Genomic DNA, 12,147 nt, shown 5'->3' with positions numbered 1-12,147 from the left:
TATTTTCCCACTACGCTGAGCACGGTGCCTTTCATCAGTAGAGAGTCATGTATAGTCATCAAGTGGACAGATGCGCCTTATATAATAGAAAACACGCAGGAGATGTGCTATTTTAATTTCCTTTTGTTGAAACTGATGACTCTTAAGTGTGTCATTTCCAGTACTTGCTGAATATTGTGTCATTGTGTATGAGTGTGCGTATCTTTTTTCAGTTAACTTGTCAGTCTACCCTTCTTTTTCAGGAAAAGAAAGCATTTCAAGTTATTCTAAATTGTTTAAATAAATGTGCTTACTGATTTGTGAAAATCCAGGATTTGGTCTGCAGTGTTTTTACCAGAATCTCTTTGTCATTTGGAGAACTTTTGGAAGGCCTATAAAGAAATAATTCCTTCTTTTAATCAACCGGATGAAGTTTATGGGAAAAGATTCTTTCTGATTTCTTTCAGTTCTGAATAATGCAAGAGCTACTGGCGTTAAAGGACTTTATCCATGACATTGTGTTTCTTGGATTTTTCGATATCGCGGCACCTTTGGCACTTCCCGGACAAGAGCGCCGAGAAAGGATGCCCGTGGGGTGTTCAGTCTGGGAGGTCCTGCTGTTAATGCGAGGTGCAAATCAAAAGGAATTTTGGAAGACTCTTATCCTTAAGTTCTGAGGGTGGCTGCACTGATAGAAATAGTAAATCTGGGTTTACAAAGAAAGCCTGTGTTTAAACAACCATCTCCAGCTTTTTTGAGAGGTAAGTTTCACTCTACTTGCCTCAGCAAATCCTCCTCAGGGGCAAGCAGCCATGCCCTTTGGTCCTGGAAGTTACATGTTAACATACAGGTTGATGGAGGTCTGTGGCTTTTGCCTGTCGACCATCCATGCCCCATGCCTCCAGCAGCCTCCTGCCAAAGTTGCTTTGGGTACCATCCTTCCTCCGTTGGATGCGGGCTTGGTGGACATAGCAGTTAGGACACCTCCCCGCTCCTGGCCAGGAGCATGTGGTCCTGCCACTACTGGGCCAATCAGATGCTAGTTCCCAGTTCTGGGCACAAAACCCAGAAATGGTGGGGATTTATTTTACCGCAGCTGGGGCATCTTGGAGATGATTTCTTCCGGTTCTCACACCTGAATCGCCAAAGCTGCTCAGGGCGCTGTCCTTGCCAGGTCGGATTCTGTTTCAGTGGCTGCTGCTCTGGGACCATTTCCAAGGGCTGTGTGCTGGGGGTGGAGTTCCCACACCGGCGGGATGCCCTGGCAGTGCAACTCGGCTCTGACTCTGTCTACCTGGAGATGGCATCAGCTTCCACCGGCTAAGGGCTCAGTCCCACAAGACCGCCCCCAGCTTCAGGCTCCAGTCACAAGTGCAGGTTGTCACCCGTGCCTCTGACCGACCGGCTATGGATTGTAGGTTCCAATGACCCCCTCCTTGGCCTCGATTAATTTGCTAGAGTGGCTCACAGATCCAGAGAAACATTTTACTCACTAGATTACCAGTTTATTATAAGAGGCTATAACTCAGGGAACAGCCAGATGGAAGAGATGTACAGGGCAAGGCATGGGGAAAGGTTATGGAGCTCCAGGCACCCCTCTCCCCAAGCCTCCACCCGTTCATCAACCCGGAAGTTCTCCCAATCTAGTCCCCTTGGGTTTTTATGGAGGCTTCTGTACACAGGCATGACTGATAACATCACTGGCCACTGACGACTGATTCAGCCTGCAGCCCGTCTCTCCTTCCCTGTGGTCAGCGTGGAGCTGGGGATGGGGTGGGGATGGCAGTGACTGGAAGTCCCAAGCCTCTAATCAGATGGTCGGCTCCGCTGCCAGCCAGCCCTCACCCTTAGACGTGGTCCGGAAGTCACCTCACTACATCTCCAGAGATACCTTTCCGGCTCTCCTAACAGGAAATTCCGGGGGTGTTAGGAGCTATGCCAGAAATGGGGGCAAGACCAAATGTATAATTCTTCTTATAAATAGCAGTTTCGCAGTGATCAACCCCTAGAGCCTTCTTAAATCTCCCTGGATTGCAGTTTAGCTACCCTGCGGCTCCTGTTTGCGGCTAGGCAGTCCTGAGTCGTGTATTAGCAGGCAGAACCCTCTGGAGGCAATGTTAGAGTCTTGAAATTTCCAAATAGCGTCAAAGGATAATTTGATAGAGCTTTCTAGCCACAGAGAATTTAAGGCTTATTTTCCCCAGTGTTCTGATGCATGAAAGTTTGATTTGCTAGCTCTTCCTTCAGAAATTCCTGCTATCAAGATATTCACAGAAGCAGAGCCTTTTCTTAGGATGTAAGAGGAGAAGAGTATATACCAGGTGCCACTGGACCTAAGTCTCACATTCTTTTTTTAAAAAATTTATTTATTTATTTTTGGCTGCGTTGGGTCTTCGTTGCTGTGTGTGGGCTTTCTCTAGATGCGGCCAGCGGGGGCTACTCTTCGTTGCGGTGCGTGGGCTTCTCATTGCGGTGGCTGCTCTTGTTGCGGAGCGTGGGCTCTAGGCACGCGGGCTCAGTAGTTGTGGCTCGCGGGCTCTAGAGCACAGGCTCAGTAGTTGTGGCTTGCGGGCGTAGTGGCTCTGCGGCATGTGGGATCTTCCCCGACCAGGGCTCGAACCCATGTCCCCTGCATTGGCAGGTGGGTTCTTAATCGCTGCGCCGCCAGGGAAGCCCCCTTAGCATTTCTTACATTTGTATTGTCTTCCAGTGATGGAAAACACACATTGTGTGTGTGTGTGTGTGTGTGTGTGTGTGTGTGTGTAGGGGTGTAAAATTGTAATCATAAGCCTTTAAAATATAGCAAAAATTTAACCCCTTTTTAACGTTCAAAAAATACTGAAGTCATCTTGTTTTTTTCCCCCACATCTTAGAAGGTGGGAATATAATTCACTTAAAAAAATCTTCACGGTAGTGTGTGTGGGGGAGAGGGGGGCAGAGCAGTTGCAAATTGATGTTTCTCTCCTTGTCATTTTAAAGAATTAGGATTTTGTTAAGTAAATAATAGTTGAAGTTTGGTGACATATTATGCAAAATTAATGTATGAATTAGTCTCTGATGAGGCTGGTTTTAGTTAAGATCAGAAGGCAGAGTGAGGACAGCCAAAGTGAAAGAGTGAAATTATTCTAAAACCAGGTTCCTGTCCAGCTAAGCCATTTGGAAATGGCTTTAAGCTTTCTAATGAAAATTCTTCAACAGAATACAGAGTCATCACCATGTTAGTAGAGAAGTTGCAAATCCTTGTCGATAGATGCAGATGTGGCCTTGTGAGACAATCCACAGGTAATGCACAAAATACAAGGAGTTTTTTCTGTGCAGTTTATCATAGTGATAATGTCCTATTGAGTGTGATAATGGTGCTGTCTGTAGCCTTGGCTAAGGTGGTCCGAAAGCAAATGACTTCCAAAGTTCCCTTCGTGTATCAACCAGCATTTTATTTTATTTTTTAATTTTTAATATTTAATGTTTTCGGCTGTGCCGTGCAGCATGCGGGATCTTAGTTCCTGAACCAGGGATCGAACCCATGCCCCCTGCAGTGGAAACTCGGAGTCTTAACTACTGGACCACCAGCCAAGTCCCTCAGCCAGCATTTTAAAGGCGGGATCCTGAATCCACGGCCATGAGGGAGCTGATGGGTGCTGGAAAGTTGGGAAAGACCGGAAATGATGGGACAGGTGAAGGATGGGAGAATACGCCCATGATGGTAGCAGGTGTCCAGTCATGGCTGAGTGGGAACGTGGCCCCGACACAATTTCTAAATGGGAAACTCCTGGTTTTTAAAAGTTAACCAGGAGCCATCCAGATGGCCAACAGGTGCGTGAAAAGATGCTGGATATCACTAAGCATCAGGGAAATGCAAATCAAAACCGCAGTGAGATGCTTTTAGACTCAATTGTCTTCTGCAACATTGTCTCATTTTAACAGGCAGAGAGAGCCCAGTGCTCTGTGCCTATACTGATTTACACCCCTCTGTTTTGTTGCTTACTGTGTTCTCAATAGTGACCCATTTATTCTACAGGTATTTATGGAGCATGTGCCATGTCCAAGCCCTGTGCTAGATGCACAGGAAACAAATTCTTGAGGCTGATCGTGGAGGTGGCATCCTAATCGTGGGGACCACACAGTACCCAGATGAATAACTGTATGTAACATACATGCGCATAGAGCGGCCGCTTGAGCAGTGCGGTGGAGGGGGTCAGGGGCGCCCACCCTCCTTGAAGCTGGAAATCCGCATATAAATTAAATAGCTATAGTCAGCCGCCCTTTATATCTGCTGTTCTGCCTCCATGGATTCAACCAACCAAGGATCTCGTAGTCCTGTAGTATCTAGTATTGAAAAAAATCGGTGTTAATGGACCCTCGCAGTTCAAACCCATGTTTAAACTCATATTTACTATATCTATATCGTCTACATCCTTATCTATATCTCTCTTCATGTATGGTGATAGTGCTAGGTAGAAAAATAAAGCAAGGAGGTGAGTTAAAGTGTGTCTGTGTGACTTTAAAATGTGTGGAAGTGAGAAAGTACCAGTTGGGTATCGCCTTGGAAGAGGCAAGGGGATGAGCCATGTGGATGCCTGGGCAAAGCTCACTCCAGGTAGAGCAAAAGCATATGCAAAGGCCCGAGTCAGGAGGGCAGCTGGCCAGTTCTGGTCAGTGGGCAGAGGACAGTGTGGCTGGATGGAGGGAGCGGAAAGAGAGTGGCTTGGGCCCTGGAAGGCTGTTGTAGAGGCAGTGCCACTTCCTCGGAAGGGACTGCAGAGCCTCTGGGCTTCCCTCAGCTGACTTCCAACTTAGCCGGCTCCCTGGCTGCTGGGTGGAGAACGGATTTCTAGGGAGGAACGGGCAGGAGGTGGGGGGGACCAGTTAGGAAACCAGGTAAGCGAGGTAGCCCTGGAGGTGGGAAGTAGTGGCATTGGCACGTCTTTTAAAGATGGAGCCAGCAGAACTGGGTGATACATTTTACATAGAGCCTGAGACGAATAGTCTCTGACGGTACTGAGCAAGGGAAGGCGAGGATTCTGTCCACGGAGATGGGGGGCTGCAGGAGAAGTGGGTTCTGGAATGGGGAGACCCGGACTGTACTCGGAAATTCTGTGAGCCATGTGTCTCTCCCACTCCACTGGTGCTTCTGTAGGCTAGAAAGCATTTTACCCTCGTCACCAAATACTGAGGCCCTGGGAGGTCCTCAATAAAGGATTACATAAATGATGAAATCTCTTTCCTCCCAGCAAGAATGGTTTGGGTGTATATATGAGAAATAGTGCTTCTTTATTTTTTTCTTTATTTATTTTTTGCGGTACGCGGGCCTCTCACCGCTGCGGCCTCTCCCGTTGCGGAGCACAGGCTCCGGACGCGCAGGCCCAGTGGCCATGGCTCACGGGCCCAGCCGCTCCGCGGCATGTGGGATCTTCCCGGACCGGGGCACGAACCCGTGTCCCCAGCATTGGCAGGCGGACTCTCAACCACTGCGCCACCGGGGAAGCCCAGTGTTTCTTTATTGAGAGAGAAAAAAATAAAACATTCTTTTTCAATATTACAAAGCACCTCAACCCGCTGCCAACCCACCCCCAAGCTTTATGGTTCTTTTCAAGTCCTGAGCTGTCCTTAATGTATTTTGAGTCCCATGACATTTCCGCATCTCCTATTTCACTGTGCTGGTCCAGGACAGTGACATCTTTTTTCCTTGTTAATGTCCTCATCGGTCTCCCCCCAGTTCTGCTCCTGGCTCCTTAGAAGCCATCCCCCTCCCAGTTCAAATGAAATCAGATCCCTCTCCAGCTTAAAATCCTTTGATAACTTCATTGCGGTCGAGAGAAGACGCAGGTTCTTTTTTTAAAAAAAACTTTTGATTTTTCTATTGGACTGTAGCCGATTAACAAAGTTGTGGTAGTGTCAGGTGCACAGCAAAGCGATCAGCTGTACGTATACATGTATCCATTCTCCCCCAAACTCCCCTCCCATCCAGGCTGCCACATAACGTTGAACACAGTTCCCCGTGCTGTACAGTAGGTCCTTGCTGGTTATCCGTTTTAAATATAGCAGTGTGGACATAAGACGCAGGTTCTTGACCTGCAAGGTTGTGCATGACCTGGAACCAGCCTGCCTGTCTTGCTGTGCTCCAGTCACCCTGGCTTCTCTGACTGGATTGTTCAAACCTCTTGTTTCCCCATGGCCCTTGTAAGTGTCACTCCTCGAGCTATAAAGTTGCTTAGTTGACTTTTTTTCATTCATCTGTAGATGTTGTTCTTGGTCTTAGAACGCTCATTCCTTGGCCTGGCTCACTCTTCCAGGGCAGGTGCCTGACTGATGGGCGCACTGCCCCCTAAGAGCTGTGTCCACACCTGGCCCACCTTAGAGCTTCCCCAGCATCCTCACTCAGTAGGGCCGGGTGGTTCTGATTGGAGGTGGGGAGGAACGTTTTATGGGCTAAAGGTAGAATCAAAGACCTTTATTCTACACAGAAGAACTATTATGTCATCCTTATCTTTGGAAGTTGCCCCCACAAGCTCGCTAATTTGCTTCTTGTTTTATTTAGTTAACAAATGTCCTGTTGAGTGTGTGCCATGTTCTGTGCGTTCCGTGTCCTGCGGGACCTACAGATAGGAGCAGCACAGATGCTGTTCTTTATGATGATGCCAATAGCTGACACTTTCCAGCCGTCATTTACGTGCCAGACCCGACTCTTAAGACCCGATGCAGACATCAACTCATGTGGTGTCCTCTTGCCACTGTTAGGATTTCCATTTTGAAATGCAGAAAATGAGCGATGGGGAGATTAGTGAGAGAGGTGGAGGGTTTGGACCCATGCAGTCTGGGGCTCCATCTCTCAGTTTAGAGTAGCACATCTTCTGGGGATGGGTGGAGTGAGAGGACTGTCCACATGGGCTGGTCGTGAGAAGGTGGCAACTACCACACAACCTAGAAGACACTCCCAGATCCCTGGGCAGGACCACCTCGGGTCTTGGAACAACGACTAGGTCTGCGTTTGTGGGTGTTGACTCTGTCTATCCATCCATCTCTCCGTCTGTCATCTGTCTACCTTTCTTTCTCTCTACCTCTCTATCTGTCATCGAGCTATCTGTCCATACACCATCTGTCTGTCTATCTGTGTCTATCTGTTTACCTATCTATCATCTTCCATCTGTCCATCTATCTGTCATTTATCTATCCATCCATGTATCCATCTGTCATCTATCTGCCTTTCCATCCATCCGTCCATCTATCCATCCATCCATCATCTACCTACCATCCATCTATCTATCTATCTATCTATCTATCTATCTATCTATCTATGCATCTGTCTATGTATCTATCTATCATCCATCTGGAAGCGTCACTATTGCAAGGAAATGGTCTAAAGATGAACAAATGCTATGGGGTAGAACTTTGCCTACCCAGCCTTTCCAGCCAATCCTCCTGATTGGTTTTGAAGGCGATGTTGTATAGATGAATCCAACTTCCCTGCCTCAGTGCCATTGCATGTTTCCCCCAGGTCATTACGAGTCTCCAGTTTGAGGGCTTCCTCTTCACTGGGATCTGCTCAGGGTGGAACCAGGGTGAGTTGGATGGGGTGCCCTGGGCACTCAGTCCAGCTCCTGCAGTCCAGGGATTGTGCTGGAGAGTGAACGCCTCCTTGTGTTCTGAGCTCGGGGCCCCTCTTTTGCCTCACCCTCCTGCAGCCCTGAAAACCTGGAGAGCGTTAAGACTCTGGGATATGTGCGGGGCTGCAAAATCCATACTCTTTACACTTAGTGCCACTTTTTCCACTTACCCACAGGCATATGGGCTCCGTTTCAGCCCGTCTCCCCTTGCTGCGGGCAATAAAAATCTCCTTCCCCACCTATTTTTAATAATTAAATAGGAATTTTCCAGGAGACTCTGGAGTAGAATCTTTAAATGTAACAATAATGCTTTCCACACAGATTTAAGGAAAGTACCTCCCCGGAGCTATCTTAACTTTGTAGCATTTGCGATAGCAAACACTTAAAGATTAACATTCAACAGGGTAGTGAAAGCTAACGTTGATTTCGTGCTTGATATGTGCTGGGCACTGTTTGAAGAGTAATCGTCTTTAAAATAGCCTGTGAGCTAGTACCCCCGTTGCACAGATGAGGAAGGTGAATGCCTGTGAGCTAGTACCCCCATTGCACAGATGAGGAAGGTGAATTTTTTTAAATTGAAGTGTAGTTGATTTTCAATGTTCTGTTAGTTTCAGGTGCACAGCGAAGTGATTCAGTTACACGGGTGTGTATATATATATGTATTTTTTAATTTTTCAGATTCTTTTCCATTATAGATTATTACAAGATACTGAGTATAGTTCCCTGTGCTATACAGTGGGACCTTGTTGTTTTTTTTTGCGGTACGCGGGCGTCTCACTGTTGCGGCCTCTCCCACTGCGGAGCACAGGCTCCGGACGCGCAGGCTCAGCGGCCGTGGCTCACGGGCCCAGCCGCTCTGCGGCACGTGGGATCTTCCCGGACCGGGGCACGAACCCGCGTCCCTTGCATCGGCAGGCGGACTCTCAACCACTGCGCCACCAGGGAAGCACTGGCTGCCTTTGGCTCTCTGAGTCTTTGGCTGCCTCTCTCCCTGGGGTCTACCCTGATTCAAAGCACAGGCCTGCCCAGACAAAACTCTAATTCAAAAAGATACATGCACCCCTATGTTCATAGCAGCACTATTCACAATAGCCAGGACATGGAAACAACCTAAATGGCCATCGACAGACAAATGGATAAAGAAGGTGTGGTGTATATATATATACAATGGAATATTACTCAGCCATGAAAAAGAACGAAACAATGCCATTTGCAGCAACTAGAGGTTATTAGACTCAGTGAAGTAAATCAGAAAGAGAAAGGTAAGTATCATATATCACTTATATGTGGAATCTAAAGTATGATACAAATGAACCTGTCTATGAAACAGAAAGATAGTCACAGACATAGAGGAGAGATCTGGGGTTGCCAAGGTGGAGGGGGTGGGGAAGGGAAGGAGTAAGAGGTTGAGGTCAGCAGACATAAGCTTTTATACATAGGATGGATAAACAACAGGGTCCTGCTGTAGAGCACAGGGAACTATATTCAATAGTGATAAACCATCATGGAAAAGAATATGAAAAGGAATGTATATATATGTATAACAGACACTGCTGTACAGCAGAAATTAACATAACATTGTAAATCAATGATACTTCAATTAAAAATATGTAAAAAAAAAAAAAAAAAGAAAGAAAGATCTCTCAGAACTTAAAAAGAAAAAAAGCACAGGCCTGGCTTACTCCGTGGGGCAGGGACCAGATCCCTTCCAGAGAGGCTCCATCAGTGTCTGTGTTCCTACCCATCTCTGCCGCGGGAACCTCACTGAAACTCATCATCTATGGCCTACATTGTGAATCCTTTCCTGTCTTTTATAGGACTTTCATTTTAACAGTCAAAAACAAGGAAGAGGGACTTCCCTGGTGGTCCAGTGGTTAAGACTCCGTGCTTCCAATGAAGGGGACGTGGGTTTGATCCCTGGTCAGGGAACTAAGATCCCACATGCTATGCAGCGCGGCCAAAAAATTAAAACAAACAAAAAAACCCCCGAAAAACAAGGAAGAACTTCCTGGGCTCTGTCTTCATCTGAGACAACAGCAAGAAATGGTGTATCTCCTGTCAGAAAATGGGGGCCGACTGTACCAAGGGTCTTCAGGCATTGGGCGGGGAGATCAACTTCATATTTCAAATATTATCCTGCTACACCTGCCCTGTATGTTTCTGTTTGTGGAATATGAAGTAATATCCATCAGTATTTCAAGAATTTGTGCTATTCCACCTGGGAGACACTTTACATCAAAGCCAGGGTAGAAATTCACTGGGAGATGGCACTGATACAAACCATACTCTTTCCAAAGCTCTTCATCAAGGCTGTATGTTGGACATAAGTCAGGACCCCCAAATATGAAAGTGACATCCATCTTTAATGTCATAATTAAATCGGAAGATCTGAGGGTACCTTAATGGTGTATAGAATGAATCCTTGTGCTAACAGAAAGTGGCAGAAAAGTACAAGTACATTCCCATCCCATCAACTTACTTTTCCAGAGTGAACCGTCTGTTCATCATATAATAGAACCACCTTACTATGTTTTAAAGGAATTGAGTGGTTTTAAAATGATTTTTTGGTGGGTACAAAAAAGACTTTGTAGCACAAGCCAGAAAATAGTGTATTTTTCTACCATGCTTTCATTTATGCTCTGTTGTGTTGGGGATGTGAGATCTTCGAAAGCCCTAGGATATTTTTTCCAGTCGTCAGTAATTAGGTGTCAGTCAGTAGAATCAGTATGTGTAAGTGTAACAAGGGTGCTGACACCTGCAGTGATGAAAACTTCTGTAGCTGCTGGGGTAGAAATAGACATATCAAGAGAAGACAGGGATTTCCAGCATTGAAAACAACTGTCTTTGGGTAGATACCCCGCCTTACTCATTTGAATTGCCCAGGCCCAGCCATGATGCCTGGTATATAATAACCACTAAAGGTGTGAATGTTTGCCGAATGTATTATAGAAGTGTTGATAAGATATGTGAATATCTTAAAAGCTTAAACTATGAAAGGCACAAAATTCTTCTTTATTAGTGCATGAGTCAAAATTCTAGAAGGAAATGGGCAACGTCCTCCAGATGGATGCTTGCAGGGAGTGTGTTGATGGGGGGGTTAGTGAGGGAGGTGTGATCAGAGTTAAGGGACCAAACCCTGGGGCAGCACAAGTGGGCGGAGTGACGGCTGCCTGGCCTGGGGGTGGGGAAAGGGAAATTTGAGGCTGGGACCCGGAGAGAGGTGCCTTCAGGAGAGGGATCATTCCACCGAGGCTGAGGCACAGAGGGGAGCGAGCACGGAGGAGACTCCCCACTTCTTCCTTTGCTTCCCCTCCCGCATCTCCTGTTGGTCCCTTCCGCTGCCGCCTGAACTCAGCTGAAGCAGACGTGTTGCTCAGTGGATGCCGTCCACACAGAGCAGACTCGTGCGGCACAGTTATGAGCGAGGAAGCAGAACGTCCACCTCGGTGTTCATTGGGATGGTTAACCACGAGTGGTTTCCTGACGCTGTATCTTAAGTAGAGCTTGCTGGATGTGACTTTCAGTGGGCCATGATGGATGTGCCCCAGACAGCCTGGGAGATCCCTTCTCTGTCCCCGGTAGAGGGTTATTCTTCCTCTGTTGTGTTAGAGGGAACTCCAAGGAAACTGGCTTTGTCGGCATCTGGCGTTCACAGCGGGGGCTGTGGGGTGGGTGGAGGGTTAGTGCCTCATCTCTCTTGCTGTTCCCTGTGCCCGCCCCCCTCCACACACACCTTATCTTGGCTGGGGGCTCATCAGTTCTTTGGGAGGCGGGAAGTCGTCCCTCCTGGGCATCCCCCCTCACCTGTCCCCCGTAGTGAGAATGTAGATGTGGTTGAAGTAGTTCTTTTTCTGAACGGCCAGGTAAGCCTCTGAAGCAGAACAGGGCAGGTGCGGGGCTGGGACCTGTGTGCGTGTGTGGATGACCCACCCATCCCCTCACACCTGCCACGTGGGTGTTCCCATGTCTTGCTGTAATGCGTTGGGATTTTTTTCTTTCTTCTTTATCTCGGGAGTTCTTACTATAAGGCTGTATATCGAATGCTTGGTGCATGTTGTGTTCACACAGCCTCCCGCCCTCCCTCCTTCCCTTCCCCCTCCCCTCCTTTCCATTCTTCCTTCTTTTCTCCTGCAAAAGCATCTGTTCTGTCCCCGCGTCTGGTGGGACTGTGGCTGCCGACAATGGTTATTTTAAGTCCATCCGTTACGCAGCGAGGACTAATGCGGCTACTTAGGGTTAGCGGCAAGATCTCTAGTCTCATTGCTTCTTCTTGGTATTTGGTAGGATATTATAGCTGAGTCGATTCAAAGAAGGTTTTGTTAAATGAACGGAGGAGGCATTTAATCTGCTGGCGCAGTAATGGCCGATCGATACGGTGCATGATTGGCCGTAGAGATGCTGCAGACTCTGTCGCATGATGGATGGCCCTGTAGATTATCGGGGGGCAACCCCCCCTTTTTTTTTTTAATTTAGTTTTGCTTGCAGATGACTCTTGGTGATGTTGCCGCAATGGCTACGAACTAAAGAGATGAACAGAGTGTGGACCTAGTTTTCCCCCAACAGA

Source organism: Monodon monoceros, unplaced genomic scaffold, assembly GCF_005190385.1.
Source record: "Monodon monoceros isolate NGI ecotype Baffin Bay Population unplaced genomic scaffold, NGI_Narwhal_1 Super_Scaffold_1, whole genome shotgun sequence".
In the NCBI taxonomy this organism is placed as follows: Eukaryota; Metazoa; Chordata; class Mammalia; order Artiodactyla; family Monodontidae; genus Monodon; species Monodon monoceros.
Note: the sequence above shows the minus strand (reverse complement) of the source record.